We start from the raw sequence: 13661 nt of genomic DNA on the forward strand, positions 1-13661 counted from the left end.
TGAGATAGCATGTTGAGCGCTAATTGTCCCTTTTATCACCCTCACTGGTCGACTTGAAATATTGGAAAGCTATTAAAAAATATTGGTATTAACTGATAGCGACTATTTCATTCAAAAAATGAATCGAATTTCTGAAAATGAATAGTTTAGTATGCTTAATTACCCTCCCAGAATTCTTCATTGTGCTAAAATTCATGCAATCATATTTTATTCTGCTATTACGGATATCTTTACTTGTACCTAATTTATATGTGTCAGTCTATAAAAAAAAGTAAAGCCATGCAGGGATGAGACAGCTGTGCAGATGTCACCGAGCCTGCGCAAAAAACCATAAGAATGAAAGGTGTGTGCATTGAAGGCACCTTGCTAATGAAACTTAAACCTAAACATTATTTCAACATTGTGGAAGTCAACGAAGTGGCCTTTGGCCCCAGATGTAACCAATGCATACAGTTCTTCATTATTGTTTTTGTTTCCCGAAACTTTCACTGCATTTCGCTCTGGCAGACAGTGTATTGCCACTGTGTAGTCGTTTTGTCTTTGCTATTGATGGTGTAGTTCTGTACTTCTTGTACCAGTGTGGTGCTGAGCTCAATCAATGATGCCAAGATGAAAAAGAAGCCTAAGGTTAGGTGTGATTGATTGCTTGATTGTTGATTGCAGATTATGAATGTGGCAGCGCAAGACGCGCCAAAGATCAGGAAGTAAACAGCAAGTAAACTCACTGGTGCCACTCTATAAATTACTGAGCAGCTTACACATGATTTGCTTATTAAGGTGAGGTCGTGTAATCAAGGCTCAGGGGCATGAGCCCTAAGTGGATGATTCCCCTGATGGCCTTGAAGAAACTGTGTCGTCCAGTCCAGTGGTACAAAATTGGCTCATAGCAAGCAAGCTAAAATGAAATGGCTTATCTCTCTCGCAATGTAGAGGCTACAAGCACTCAGCAAGGTGAAGCGAACAGTGCATGTATTCATTGGAATCATGCATACAACGTACAGAAACATGTCGTCCAGTCGAGTGCTAAAAAAATGTGACCTTCTCAATGGCTCGCACCCATGTGAGCAAGCAAGCAAAAAATGCAATAGCTCATACCCCTGTAAGGCTGAGGCAACAAGTGCTCTGCAAATTTAAGTGAAGCGAACAGTGCATACTTTCATTGAAATCACCCATACAACACAGCACAGCATACGTTTTAATCCCCTGCTGAGAGGATGCAGCTAAAAGTCTAAGAGAAACGTCGTCAGCGCGAGTCTGATCCTGCTACATGAGCGCGCAAAGCTGCAGCTAAGCATTGAAAACGAGCCGAAGAAGCTGAACTGCGAGAGCAGCAACGCGATGATGCGAGACGTTGCATTACCAAGTGTCCAGCAGGCTTTCACCTTCACATGTTACAGGAGTGTAACATGCTGCCGAAATTTTTAGTAAGCAATGGCAGCTTATTATTAAGCAAGGTGTGACCATTGGCAAACTACATTGTTTTGCCAGTGGTCACATCAAGTAGCAGTAAGATATACCTATTTCCTACTGCCTCTTGTAGAGTGAAGTATTTTGTGTTGTAATAGACTTCACTTCTGCACCGGAGTCTGCCAACATCAGTTAGTGTTCTACAATGTAAGAGGCTGTGAAATAATTAGGTCTTTTCTGGCTTCTATTCCAGAGCTCAGCACATGAAAAACGTAGCATTGCATGTAACTTTGTCCTGTTAACATTTTAGTTTGTCCAGTAATAGTCCACTCACATTTTCTAGATTATGCAATTGTAATGGCTTTTATGTTTGCAAATTAATTCATACATGTTTGTTTATCATTTTTCTTGCTTTTGTCTCTGGGAGTGTGTGTATATATATATATATATATATATATATATACACATGATGTGTTGTTATTTTGAAGCCTAAGAATGACCGCACCCGGCACTGTAATGTCCAAAGTGAGATTTGCTGGAAGGAATCGTTGAACTTGTCTTGCGACTTGATGCAAAAAAATCAGCAGGTCCTGATGCCATTGCTGTTGCCTTTCGCAGATGATATGCTGGCCTTGTGGGAAAGTTTTCAAGAATAATATTTGGCAGATCGATAGAATCCAGCAAGAGTACAGATGACTGGCGCATGGCTGATGTGATTCCAGTATGCAAGATTAACTGTCAATTACTAGTTATCATCCTGTATTGCTTAAGTGTCTTCCTTATCCAGGGGGGGGGGGAGGTGTAGCCTTTAGGTGGGCTCCCCTTGCTGCCCGGTGTATTCCATGCAAACTGTTCGAGCACATCATAGCTGAGTACTTAAATCAATTTCTCGATCAGAACCACAGCATTGGCAACAAACATGGTTTTTGTCGTGGCTTTTCTGCTTGTACCCAGCTTGTGGAAATATTTGATGAGTTTGCCCATAAAGTTAATGTTGGTGGACAGGTTGATCCTGTGTTTTTAGACTATTCCAAAGGCCTTTCACAAGGTACCTCAAGTCAAGCTAATACATAAGATGGAAGCAATGGGTGTTCCTCTGTACATTAACTGGGTTGCATCATACCTAAATAGACAAAAGCAATTTATCAATATCAATGGCACCTCTTTTCATCTCTTAGATGTATGTTTTGGAGTACCCAAAAGATCAGCGTTGGGCGCAGTGCTGTTCAGTTTATAAATGATTGTACATGCTCTTGATCCTTGTATGTCTATAATTATAAACTATTTGCAGATGACTGTGTTATCTTCCATAACATTAATTCTTCAAGGGATCAACTTGCATTAAACAGAAATCTTCATCTTGTGCCACACTGGTGTCAATTCTCGGACATGGTCATAAACTTTCACAAACGGGTTACCATTGTATCAATAACAAAATAATAGGTTTGAGTTTACATATAGCCATGGAAAGCCCCTGACACATGTTGAGCAACATAAGCATTTTGGTGTAATGATAACTTGGCATTTAATATGGTCAGGACATATAGCTAGTATTTGTTCTAAGGTCATGCAAATTAGGATTCTTAAAACTCAAATTGGGTAGTTCCACCTGTCAGTTAAGATTAAAGGCATTTAAATCAATGGTTACACCCTCTCTTGAATATGCATCATCTGAGACTCCCGCACAGCAGCTAATGAAAATAAGCTGAAAAACTTCAATGCCTAGCCGCCCGGTTTGTCTATATAATCACTTCAGGGGTGCCCAGACTTTCCGTCCGAGAAGCTCCACTCAGTCTAATTGGAGTCGAACGATAGACCTATCAGAGCAAGACAACTTTTTCCAATCATTCTATTTTGAAAAGTTGCGTATACAACTAGAACAGCATATAAAAAAGGATACAGCTAGAGCAGCTTGTCATAAGCACAGCAAGAGTGGGAAACCTGTTTTGGTTACACAGACTTACAGATGCTCCTTCTTTGCTAGAACCATAGATGACTAGAATTCCATGCCTCATAATTCGAAGTTTCTTGGTTCAGTGAAGTAGTTCATGCGTTTATTTTTTTATGTGTTCACGTGGTTGCTTTTAACTGTTATTTTTGATGATCCAGATGTATTGTACTTTTGTTCTTGTACTTACAAACTTCATTAACATTTTGTAACAATGGCTGTACATATCTGTTTGCCCTCTTCTGCTCGAACCCATGCATTGAGGTATGCAGTAGTGTAGAAATAAATAAATAGTGCATTTACCTTTCTAATTGCTGTTCTGTACGTGTCCTCTTCTAAGTGGAAGTGCCTCCCCTGTACCCTAATTCATGCAAAATGAATGGAGCTGTATATAAATAAACAAATTTATGCACCTGTTTTCTTTAACCTTTGTTTATTTTTTTTGTATTTATGGTAAGTTTCACTGAATATATCTAGAAATTCGTGCGATCCTTACCGCAGTCGTTTAAGGAGCCTATACGCTGTGAAATCTCATCTACAATTCCTGGATTGCGATATGTCCCGAAAGTTAATAATTATTAGTGAATTTTTCCTAATTATTCAATTATGCATTTCGATCCATTTCTCATGCAAGTAATGTCTGCTGCTTAAATAATGCAGCTCCAGGACTACAATTACGCTGTCGCCCATAAGCGATTTCTTTAAAATTTTGCATCTGCAATAAACAAAAAAGTATATATGGGCTGAGCCGTGCTCCCTCAAGGGCTGCGGAAGATAGCACCAACCTTTCCTTTCTCTAACGACCACCTAGTAGGTCATGCACTCGCATGTACGCGAGTCCTATATTGCTCCTATACTCAGCGAGATGGATCCTATATGGGTCCCTTATTCGGGCATACTGGTCCTATATACTAAGCCATATGGGTCCTATATTCAGGCATCCAAGTCCTATATGGGATTGTCCTCAGCCTTATAGGTCCTATATATCAACCATGTGGGTCCTACATGCTTCCTGTATGAAGGCATATAGGTCCTGTATCAGGGCATATAGGTCCTGTATGAAAGCATATAGGTCCTGTATAAAATCGTATAGGATTTTTCAGTAGGGTAGCATGTCTTCCAGTGCCACAACAGAGATTTTTTTTACGATTGGTATTTTAACTTCGAGAAAAATTCACCGACGATTACGATACTCCCTGATGTGACATTTGAGCGCAGCTCTATGCGTGTTTTCATTTCGCAATATATTGGCTGGCGCGGACAATCTGTGTCGCCGGCACGTTGCAAACAGAGCGAAGGGAGGCGCGACTGCCTTGCTAATCGTTTCGCGCGATCGCGAGAGGCTGCGCGCGGGCGTGATTCACAGCAGCCGCCGCAGACAAACTTCCGCTCAGGCAGTGCTTTGTTTCCATATATGGCATCGGTGGCGTTATCGGTCAACAGACGACGCGCGCTACTCTGGCGCCATCTCGTAGCGATCGTCACTGCAGAGCCCGCCTTGCGCGGCACTACGCTTTTCTCACGCTTTCGCCATACCCCCTCCCCTCCGCTTTCCGCCTCATGGTTCCGCTGCAGCCCCCTCCACCGTTTTCGTCGTCGCGCTCTCTTCGCTGTCGCCATCTTTCATACCCCGCTGCCTTCCACGTTCGCTATTTCATCCTTCGCTGTGCTCGTCCGCTCTGTTACGAGGGACGCAGACGCTGACGCTCGCCGCAGGAACAGGCACCCAAGAGCTGCGCTCTAAGAAGTCTTAATTGAACCGCAGACCCGGGACGGTACACGGGCTGTTACTCCCCGATTTTGATACCCATACCTTGTTCTGCGCGCAAGAGAAATGCAAAATATTCAGAGATCGACAATGCGTTTCAACTGACACATCTGTGTACTCACAAATCTCCGTCACAGAAGCGTTGGTTAGTACGGCTGGCAGCCTTCGGCAACAGCACACATACGTATGCTTGTATATATAACGTGTCACATCGGCACTCACCACTTCTCGTGCAGATACACTAGACACACACACACACACGGACACAAAAACAGTTTATTTAAAAGCACTGTTGCCAAAGCTGAACTTACGTTATTGAAGAAGTTATTTTTACTGAAGTTAATTTTACTCGTAAGGCTTGTCTATTACTGAGCACGACGGTAAGATTGCGTGAGATGGATACAGCCGTTACGCTAGGCCTAACCTTCGGTAAAATGGAACGATCTCGGCTTGGGCGCCTCGAGAAGGCTAATGTGTGTGTATTTGAGCTTCAGGGCGACACCACGTACCCGAGCACACGAGGGTTGGACCCTCCCGCGTCTAACCTTGCGCGGCTTAGCCGTGTCCGGGGAAAAGGGGATCCTGGGGGTTGAGCCGACGCTGAGTGTTTGGACCTTTAAGGCCCCTCGGCAGAGGCAACACACCCCTTTGGCCTCGGCTTCACGTAGACGGCACCCCCGGACTGACCCACCCGGGGAAATCGGTGGTCGCCTTTTCCTATCCCCCTCTCCAAACTTTTGCTTTCCTGTCTCCTTTCTTTTACTATCCTATCATCTCCTCTCTTCTGTTACTTCTACATTTTCATAGGTGGCTTGGGTTAACCCTGTGTATGTGCCCTCTCTTGGGTATTTTATATTGGGTTATAGCAGCAATGCACGGCTGGCGTCTGCAGCCTTACACGTTAAGTGCTGCAGCGTCCCCTAGTTGGGCTCCGTGGTGGATGGCCGCCATTGCCGCCGAAATAAACGAAAATAATATGGGAACGCCTGCATTTCCCCGTTTACTTGATCGTCACCCTCACAAGAGGGGACGCACCGAAGAACTAATGAGCCTATTCAAACCGAGAGAAATCTTTCCCCGTTTCCAAGTTGTTCACAGCGAAAAAACAGAAAAACCAGCTAGAACCGTATCACCTTTTCTAGTCGCAAAAGGCCTGACTGAAGCCCTTGGCCCTGGTTATAAGGTTACCAAAATGGCGAGCGGGACCTCCTCCTTGAGATCCGTGATAAAGAACAGCACAGTAAAATAAACAAGCTTGTGGCATTTGGCGACATACCTGTTACCGTTTCACCGCATCGGTCTATGAACACAGCACGTGGAGTAGTGTCTGATTCAGATCTCATCGACTTGTCCGAAACCGAACTATGGAAGGCTGGAAAGAACAAACGTAACAACGTACAGCGCATCGTTATCAGAAGAGACAATAAAGAAATTCCCACAAAACACCTCATCCTGACCTTTGCCACTTGCGATCTGCCACAAACCATAGAAACTGGATATACGAAGATAGCTGTCAGGCCATATATTCCTAATCCCAGAAGATGCTTCCAATGTCAAAGATTTGGCCACGCCAGAGCTGCCGTGGCAGATTGACATGTGCGAAATGTGGAACCCAAGGTCATGCCTCAGACAACTGTGAAGCGACACCTCACTGTGTAAACTGTGATGGTGAGCATCCAGCTTACTCCCGGTCTTGTCCGAACTGGAAGAAAGAAAAAGAAATTATCACTCTCAAAGTCCATGAAAACATATCGTTTAAGGAAGCACGCAAAAGGTGCTCACCATTCCACACGACCACTTACGCTGATGCGGCGCGTCAAGGGGCAGCGTCGCAGCGGCTATTGCCACCTGCCCAGCCCGCGCGCAGCGAGCTGTCGCTTGTGGCTCCTGCCCCTAGGGTGGAAGTAGCGAAGTCTACTCCACCCAACCAGCAAACAGGCCCGGTTACCCTAGGGTTGCCGGCACCACAACAGCCCTCGGTAGCAGCCTGCGCTACGCGTAACGAACCTGCAGGCCCGCCAGCAACTCCCACGGTGGGTGCAGTCAAGGCTGCCTCACCCTCACGGGCCCTGCTGGCGCTGGCAACAGCCGGCGCAGCTCAGGCCCAAAGGCAACCCCATCGACCTCCGGGATGATGGGCGCAAATGTCTCGTCCTTCGCGGCGAGACTTTCTCGTGAAACTTCTCGCTTGCAAGAGTGCGTGTCCGGCGCCTCACAAGAGGCAATGGACACCACACCCATCCTGACGGCGCACCAAGCGCCTAAGGAGCGGTGAGGTTCGCTCGACCGCTTCAGAAAGGACAAATCCCGCGTTACAGGGCCTGGAAAGGGCTCTGTAATCTAAGGCAACACTTCCTTTTTAGTACCACAGCACCCATTTACATTCAGTATGGATACAAATCATACAATGGAACATCAGAGGCCTTCTTAGGAACCTCGATGATGTACAAGAACTTCTCCACGAACATAATCCAAAAGTGCTGTGTGTACAGGAAACTCACTTAAAATCGGAACATGCGAACTTTCTCCGACAGTATATTACGTTTCGTAAAGACCGCGATGATGCTCGTGCATCCTCAGGCGGTGTTGCCGTTATAATTCACAAAAGCATAGCGTGTCAACGTTTGAAGCTGCAAACGCCACTTGAAGCAGTGGCAGTCCGACTTGTTCTCCTTAACAAACTGATCACCATTTGCTCGCTATACATACCTCCACATTGCCGCTTACACAAACACGAATTTCAGTCCTTGATAGACGAATTGCCAGAGCCCTATCTTGTTCTGGGCGATCTCAATGCACAACAATCTGTGGGGCGACGCTCGCATCGATGCGCGAGGCCGTCTAATTCAAGATTTTCTTTTCTCATCCGGTACGTGTCTGCTGAACAAAAAGAACCTACATATTATTGTCTTGCAAACAAAACTTTTCTTCTATAGATCTCAGCATAGCTTCTCCATCTATATTTCCTGAACTTGAATGGGAAGTTATAAAAAACCCTTATGGGAGCGACCATTTCCCCATACTGCTGAGAACACCAAGACAATACGAATCTCCACCACACGCTCCCCGGTGGAAGGTCGATGCAGCGGACTGGGAGAAATTCCAAACACTTACCAGTACGCTCTCGTGGGCAGACATTTCATCACTCGGAATTGACGGTGCCGTCGAATATTTCACTAATTTCATAATTGATGCAGCTGTTAAATGTATTCCACAAACAAGTGGACTTTCTAGCAAACGCCGTGTCCCGTGGTGGAATGACAATGCCGGAACGCACGTAGGGAGCAGAACAAAGCATGGAGGCAGCTTCGCGATTTTCCTACCACTGAAAACCTCGTCAATTTCAAGAAAACAAAATCCCAAGGTAGGAGAACGCGCAGACAAGCCAGAAGAGACAGCTGGCAAAATTCTTATCAAACATCAATTCGTACACGGATGAGGCCAAGGTTTGGAACAGGGTCAATAGAGTAAGAGGGCGACAAACAAATCCGCCTCCCCTGGTACACACGCAGGGAGACAGCCTGGAGGACCAAGCGAACCATCTGGGTGCACATTTTGAACATGTTTCCAGTTCATCATACTATTCTCCAGCATTTATAAAATACAAAACAGGAATAAAAACAAAAACTAGACCGAAAGAGCACCGGTAACGAGCAATATAACTTGCCTTTCTCTCTTGCAGAGCTGCATGCATCACTCACCTGTTGCAAACAATCTACCCCAGGTTCTGACCGCATACTATACGAAATGTTGAAAAACCTGTCCAGTGAAACGAAGAAAACCCTTCTTTGTCTCTATAACTCTATATGGACCTCCGGGGAGATCCCTTCTGCCTGGAAAGAGGCCATAGTGATCTCTATCCTAAAGCAGAGCAAGGACCCATCGTCCGTATCCAGCTATCGGCCCATAGCTCTAACAAGCTGCATCTGCAAAGTCTTCGAAAAGATGATAAACCGCCGTCTGATACATTTCCTAGAATCAATAAGCTGCTTGACCCATACCAATGTAGGTTTCGTGATGGCCGATCCACCACTGACCATCTGATACGCATAGAGGCTCAGATTCGTGAGGCTTTTGTCAACAAGCAATTCTTCCTGTCTGTTTTCCTCGATATGGAAAAAGCATACGACACCACGTGGCGGTTCGGAATACTGAGAGACCTCGCACACTTTGGAATACGTGGAAATATGCTGAATATCATTGAAAGTTACCTGTCCAACCGCAGATGCCGTGTTCGTGTGGGTTATGCCCTATCAGTACCAATGTGCAGGAAACTGCAGTACCACAGGGTGGTGTGCTCAGTTGCACCCTTTTTATCATAAAAATGAACTCTCTGCGTCTGTACATCCCACGCAACATATTTTATTCAGTATATGTCGACGATGTACAGATAGGGTTCACCTCATGTAACCTTGCAATCTGTGAGCGACAAGTTCAACTTGGTCTGAACAAGCTGTCTAAGTGGGCAGACGAGAATGGGTTTAGGCTGAACCCACAAAAGTTCACATGCGTCCTCTTTTCCAGAAAGAGAGGTATGCACCCTGATCCCAACATCGAGATGCAGGGTGAGGGTCTACCTGTAAAACAGAACACAAATTCTTGGGCGTAATTCTAGACGCGAAGCTAACATTTATCCCACATCTAAAGTACCTAGAAACAAGTGCATGAAAACAATGAACATCCTGAAAGTGTTGTCTCGCACTGCGTGGGGTAGTGACACAAGATGTCTATTGAATCTCTATAAGAGCCTCATCCGATCCCGTATAGACTACGGTTCCATTATATATCACTCTGCGACGCTGAGCGCCTTGAAGATGATGGACCCTGTCCACCATCTGGGTATCCGCCTTTCAACAGGTGCGTTCAGAACAAGCCCCGTAGAAAGCCTCTACGCTGAATCAAATTAATGGTCGCTCCATCTGCAGAGAACGTACTTATCCTTCGCATATTTCCTAAAAGTGAACTCAAACAATACGCTACCTACACAACCATAAATGATCTGTCCAGTGCCCAAACCTTTCAGAACCGCCCCTCCGTGAGAAGGCCTTACGCACTGCGAGTAAGAAGTCTTGCCGAAGAAATGAATGTGTCGCTCCCCGAGCACAAGTCAGCCCCCTCCTGTACAGCGCCGCCATGGCAGTGGCAGCTGATTGACTGTGATCTGTCCTCATTGAGGTCACAAGCATGCGCCAGGTCGTACAGATCCGTATGCACTTCCTCGAATTGCAGCACAAGTACTCTTGTCCGAATATTTTACGGACGCTTCAAAGTCGCTCGCTGGCGTGTCTTACGCGGCGGTCGGTCCTCCTTTCGGCTGAGTGACTACAACCCAAATACAACCATCTTTAAGCGGAGGCCTACGCATCCTGCGGCGGTTAAACCATCAAACAGAAGAATACCCAAGGCAGTCATTTATACTGACTCTTTGAGCGTATTGAAATGTTTAAAACTCTAAGGCACAGAAACCCGTAATTGTAGCCTTTATTCCACCATTTGCACAGCCGGTATATATCGAAGCAGCAAATTGTGCTCTGCTGGGTGAAGGGCACCGCGAGATCGAAGGGAATGAATTGGCCGACAAGCTAGCCAGTCCGTTCAAACAGACGCCTGCCACTTAACCCATAGGCTGTCCCTGTAATGGACCTAAAACCCTTTCTCAAGAAAAAGGTCAGGCCTAGGCAACGTCTGTGGGACAGAGAAACGAGCACAAATTACACACTATCAAGCCTATCTCGCTCATTGGCCACCAGAATCGAAGACACGCCGCACACAAGTTACACTTTGCAGACAGAATAGGACACACATACAGTACACACGCATATTATTGTCCGGGGGCGGGGTCCCCTGTGCGCATCCGCTGTCTGTGAGAATGTGGTGAGCCACTCAGTGTACTTCACGTCCTTCTGCAATGCCCTGAACTGGAGCCTCAGAGGAAAATACATTTTTCATTATCATTACGGCAAACCTACCATTACATCCATGTATATTTGGGCAATGAACCTCTTTTTAAATACCATCCGTAATCGCGTTTTTAAAGGATATACCTAACTTTCGTGTTATATATGCAGGTGACTTGTAGCACGGCCTCTCTGGAGGCCGCTGCTGCGGTATTTTTTTTAGAAAGCACGTGCCTCCTGGTCTTTGTCTACAAAGGCTTCCTGTAGGCGTCGTGCTACTTTTATATTCTTAAATTCAAGCACCATGACCATTTCTCATCCGTTCACTACCCATAGATCATTCCACCGTCACTGCCATAATTCTATTCGATATATGTTTTACGCTTCTATACCGCGATTTGTTCTTAGGCCCCTTTACAGCCACATTGCATCCTGTCATCGGAACTCACTGATCATGGCAAACATACCATTCATTGCCTTGGCGCTCTTTGGCCACACTTGGCCCTTGCGCCACAAAACCCAAATATCATCATCATTGAGCTTCAGGCCTTTTTGCTACAATTTATACGCTGCCTAGCTTTGTTATCAGTGTGATAATATCACTCGGCCGCAACTTTCATGGGTTCCCTTCTAACACGTTTGAACGATGTGCTGGTTTGTTTATTTCAATCAATCAAACATGTTTATTTTGCACAAAGAATACAAAATTTTTCCTGCGGGAGGCAAAGACTAAAGGCGAAAAAGCCTGACGAGGTCTTCGCCCCTGTTAGGTCGACTGCCTAACACTGTGACATGTGGTCATGGGTGGCGTCATCGCTTTTAAAGAAATCTAAAACCCTTGCAGGAACACGTCACTGAAAATAACATAAATAAGAAGTTCGGTGAACGTGCACGCAATGTAAGAATATGCACTGCGCCGCATGAATGATAAAAAACAACTACTAAAAATAAAGCTTCAGCCAACATCCACCGTTTCAGGGCAATTTTCATGAAACTGTATGCAGTATCTGCACTGCTACAAAACGAAGATTCGGAAAGCTCATCTATCATTTTTGTCGCTTTACTAGTCATCTTGCGATCTATATAACAATGTACACTTCACGGACTACAAGAATTCGCACAAGCGCCCGACTTACCTTCGTGTCACAGGTTCCGCGGCAAGAACCGTCGGTGCACGGCCCATCCAGCGTAAGCACTGTAGAATTGTGGATGAACTAGTAGCACGTGATAGCACGACTTTCACAAATTCTTCCGTGTACTCTGATCCGATGCGAGCGTAGAGAGGGTACCTGAGGCTTTTTACGAGCCGGGAACAAAGAAGTGCGAACGGGCCTAACTACGATAATCATCGGCGTAGCACACGAAAAATAATGCACGCTACATTACGTGGTGCCAGAGGTTTTGGATCATTAATGCACAGAAAAAAATTATGGGGTTTAACGTGCCAAAACCACGATATGATTATGAGGCACGCCGTAGTGGGGGACTCCGGAAATTTGGACCACCTGGGGTTCTTTAACGTGCACCTAAATCTAAGTACACGGGTGTTTTCGCATTTTGCCCCAATCGAAATGCGGCCGCCGTGGCCGGGATTCGATCCCGCGACCTCGTGCTCAGCAGCCCAACCTAAGCAACCACGGCGGGTTACACAGAAAAAGCACCACACTTCTGTCGGCACAGCGTGCACACCAATGAACTACACATCGGCCGGCGTTAATGCAGCGCGCACGCACATGTACCGACATGCCGACAGCTGAAGACGGGAAAATAGAAGCACCTGTAATTTTGCCGGCACTGATGATGATGATTTATTGGCACCCCCTTTGAAACGGGGCGGCGACAAATAGTCACCTAGCCTGCTTGATTTAGTCAGGTGTACTATACATGTTCTTTATCTAGCATTTTTGTATACATCTTATTATTTTTCTTTTTCAAAAATTTACCTTGTACCGCTGCCTATGATTTTAAGAGATCAGGTCGTATCCATCTTTTCCCTGCTTTTTTTCCACCAGTACTCTAATCGTCTCTTGCTGGTCTCCACGGCTTATCTGTTTATGTTTCCTTCCACTTTAAACCCAAGCGCTTCTGGGAGTTGCACGATATACCTATGGTTCTCGCTGGGTGGATCCGGTCGCATTCCATCAGGATGTGCTGAGTGGTCTCTGGATCTTTACTGCAGCAAACACATGTCTCATCTAGTTCCGAATATTTTTTTACGATATGTTTTTGTCCTTAGGCAACCGGCTCGAGCCTCAATAGCAAGGCACTGCCCTTTGTGTTATCGTACAAAATTTCCCTTCTAATTTCTTTCTTCTCATTCTTGTAAATCTCCATTGTCCTTTTTGTTTCCATCTTTGCATCCAATTCACGGTCTCTATTTCTCTCACTTTCTTTCTGATGACCCCTGGTTGTCTATTTACAGTTTCGATTATCCTGTACTTGGTTGCCAAGTTTCTTGAGCTCTTCCTCCATTCTGTCCACTCCAGTGCTCCCGGTGGCGCCGTCTGTTGGCCGGCACCAGAAGCGACCATGTTTACGGTGATCGCATGGCGTTGTGTGGCACCCTGTATATATGTATGCTTGCATCCAGGCTATGTACCACTGCTGTATTTAATGCAGGTTATGTAGCCTATACCTCATT

This window comes from Dermacentor silvarum, chromosome 1 (assembly GCF_013339745.2).
Source record: "Dermacentor silvarum isolate Dsil-2018 chromosome 1, BIME_Dsil_1.4, whole genome shotgun sequence".
NCBI classification, from domain to species: Eukaryota; Metazoa; Arthropoda; class Arachnida; order Ixodida; family Ixodidae; genus Dermacentor; species Dermacentor silvarum.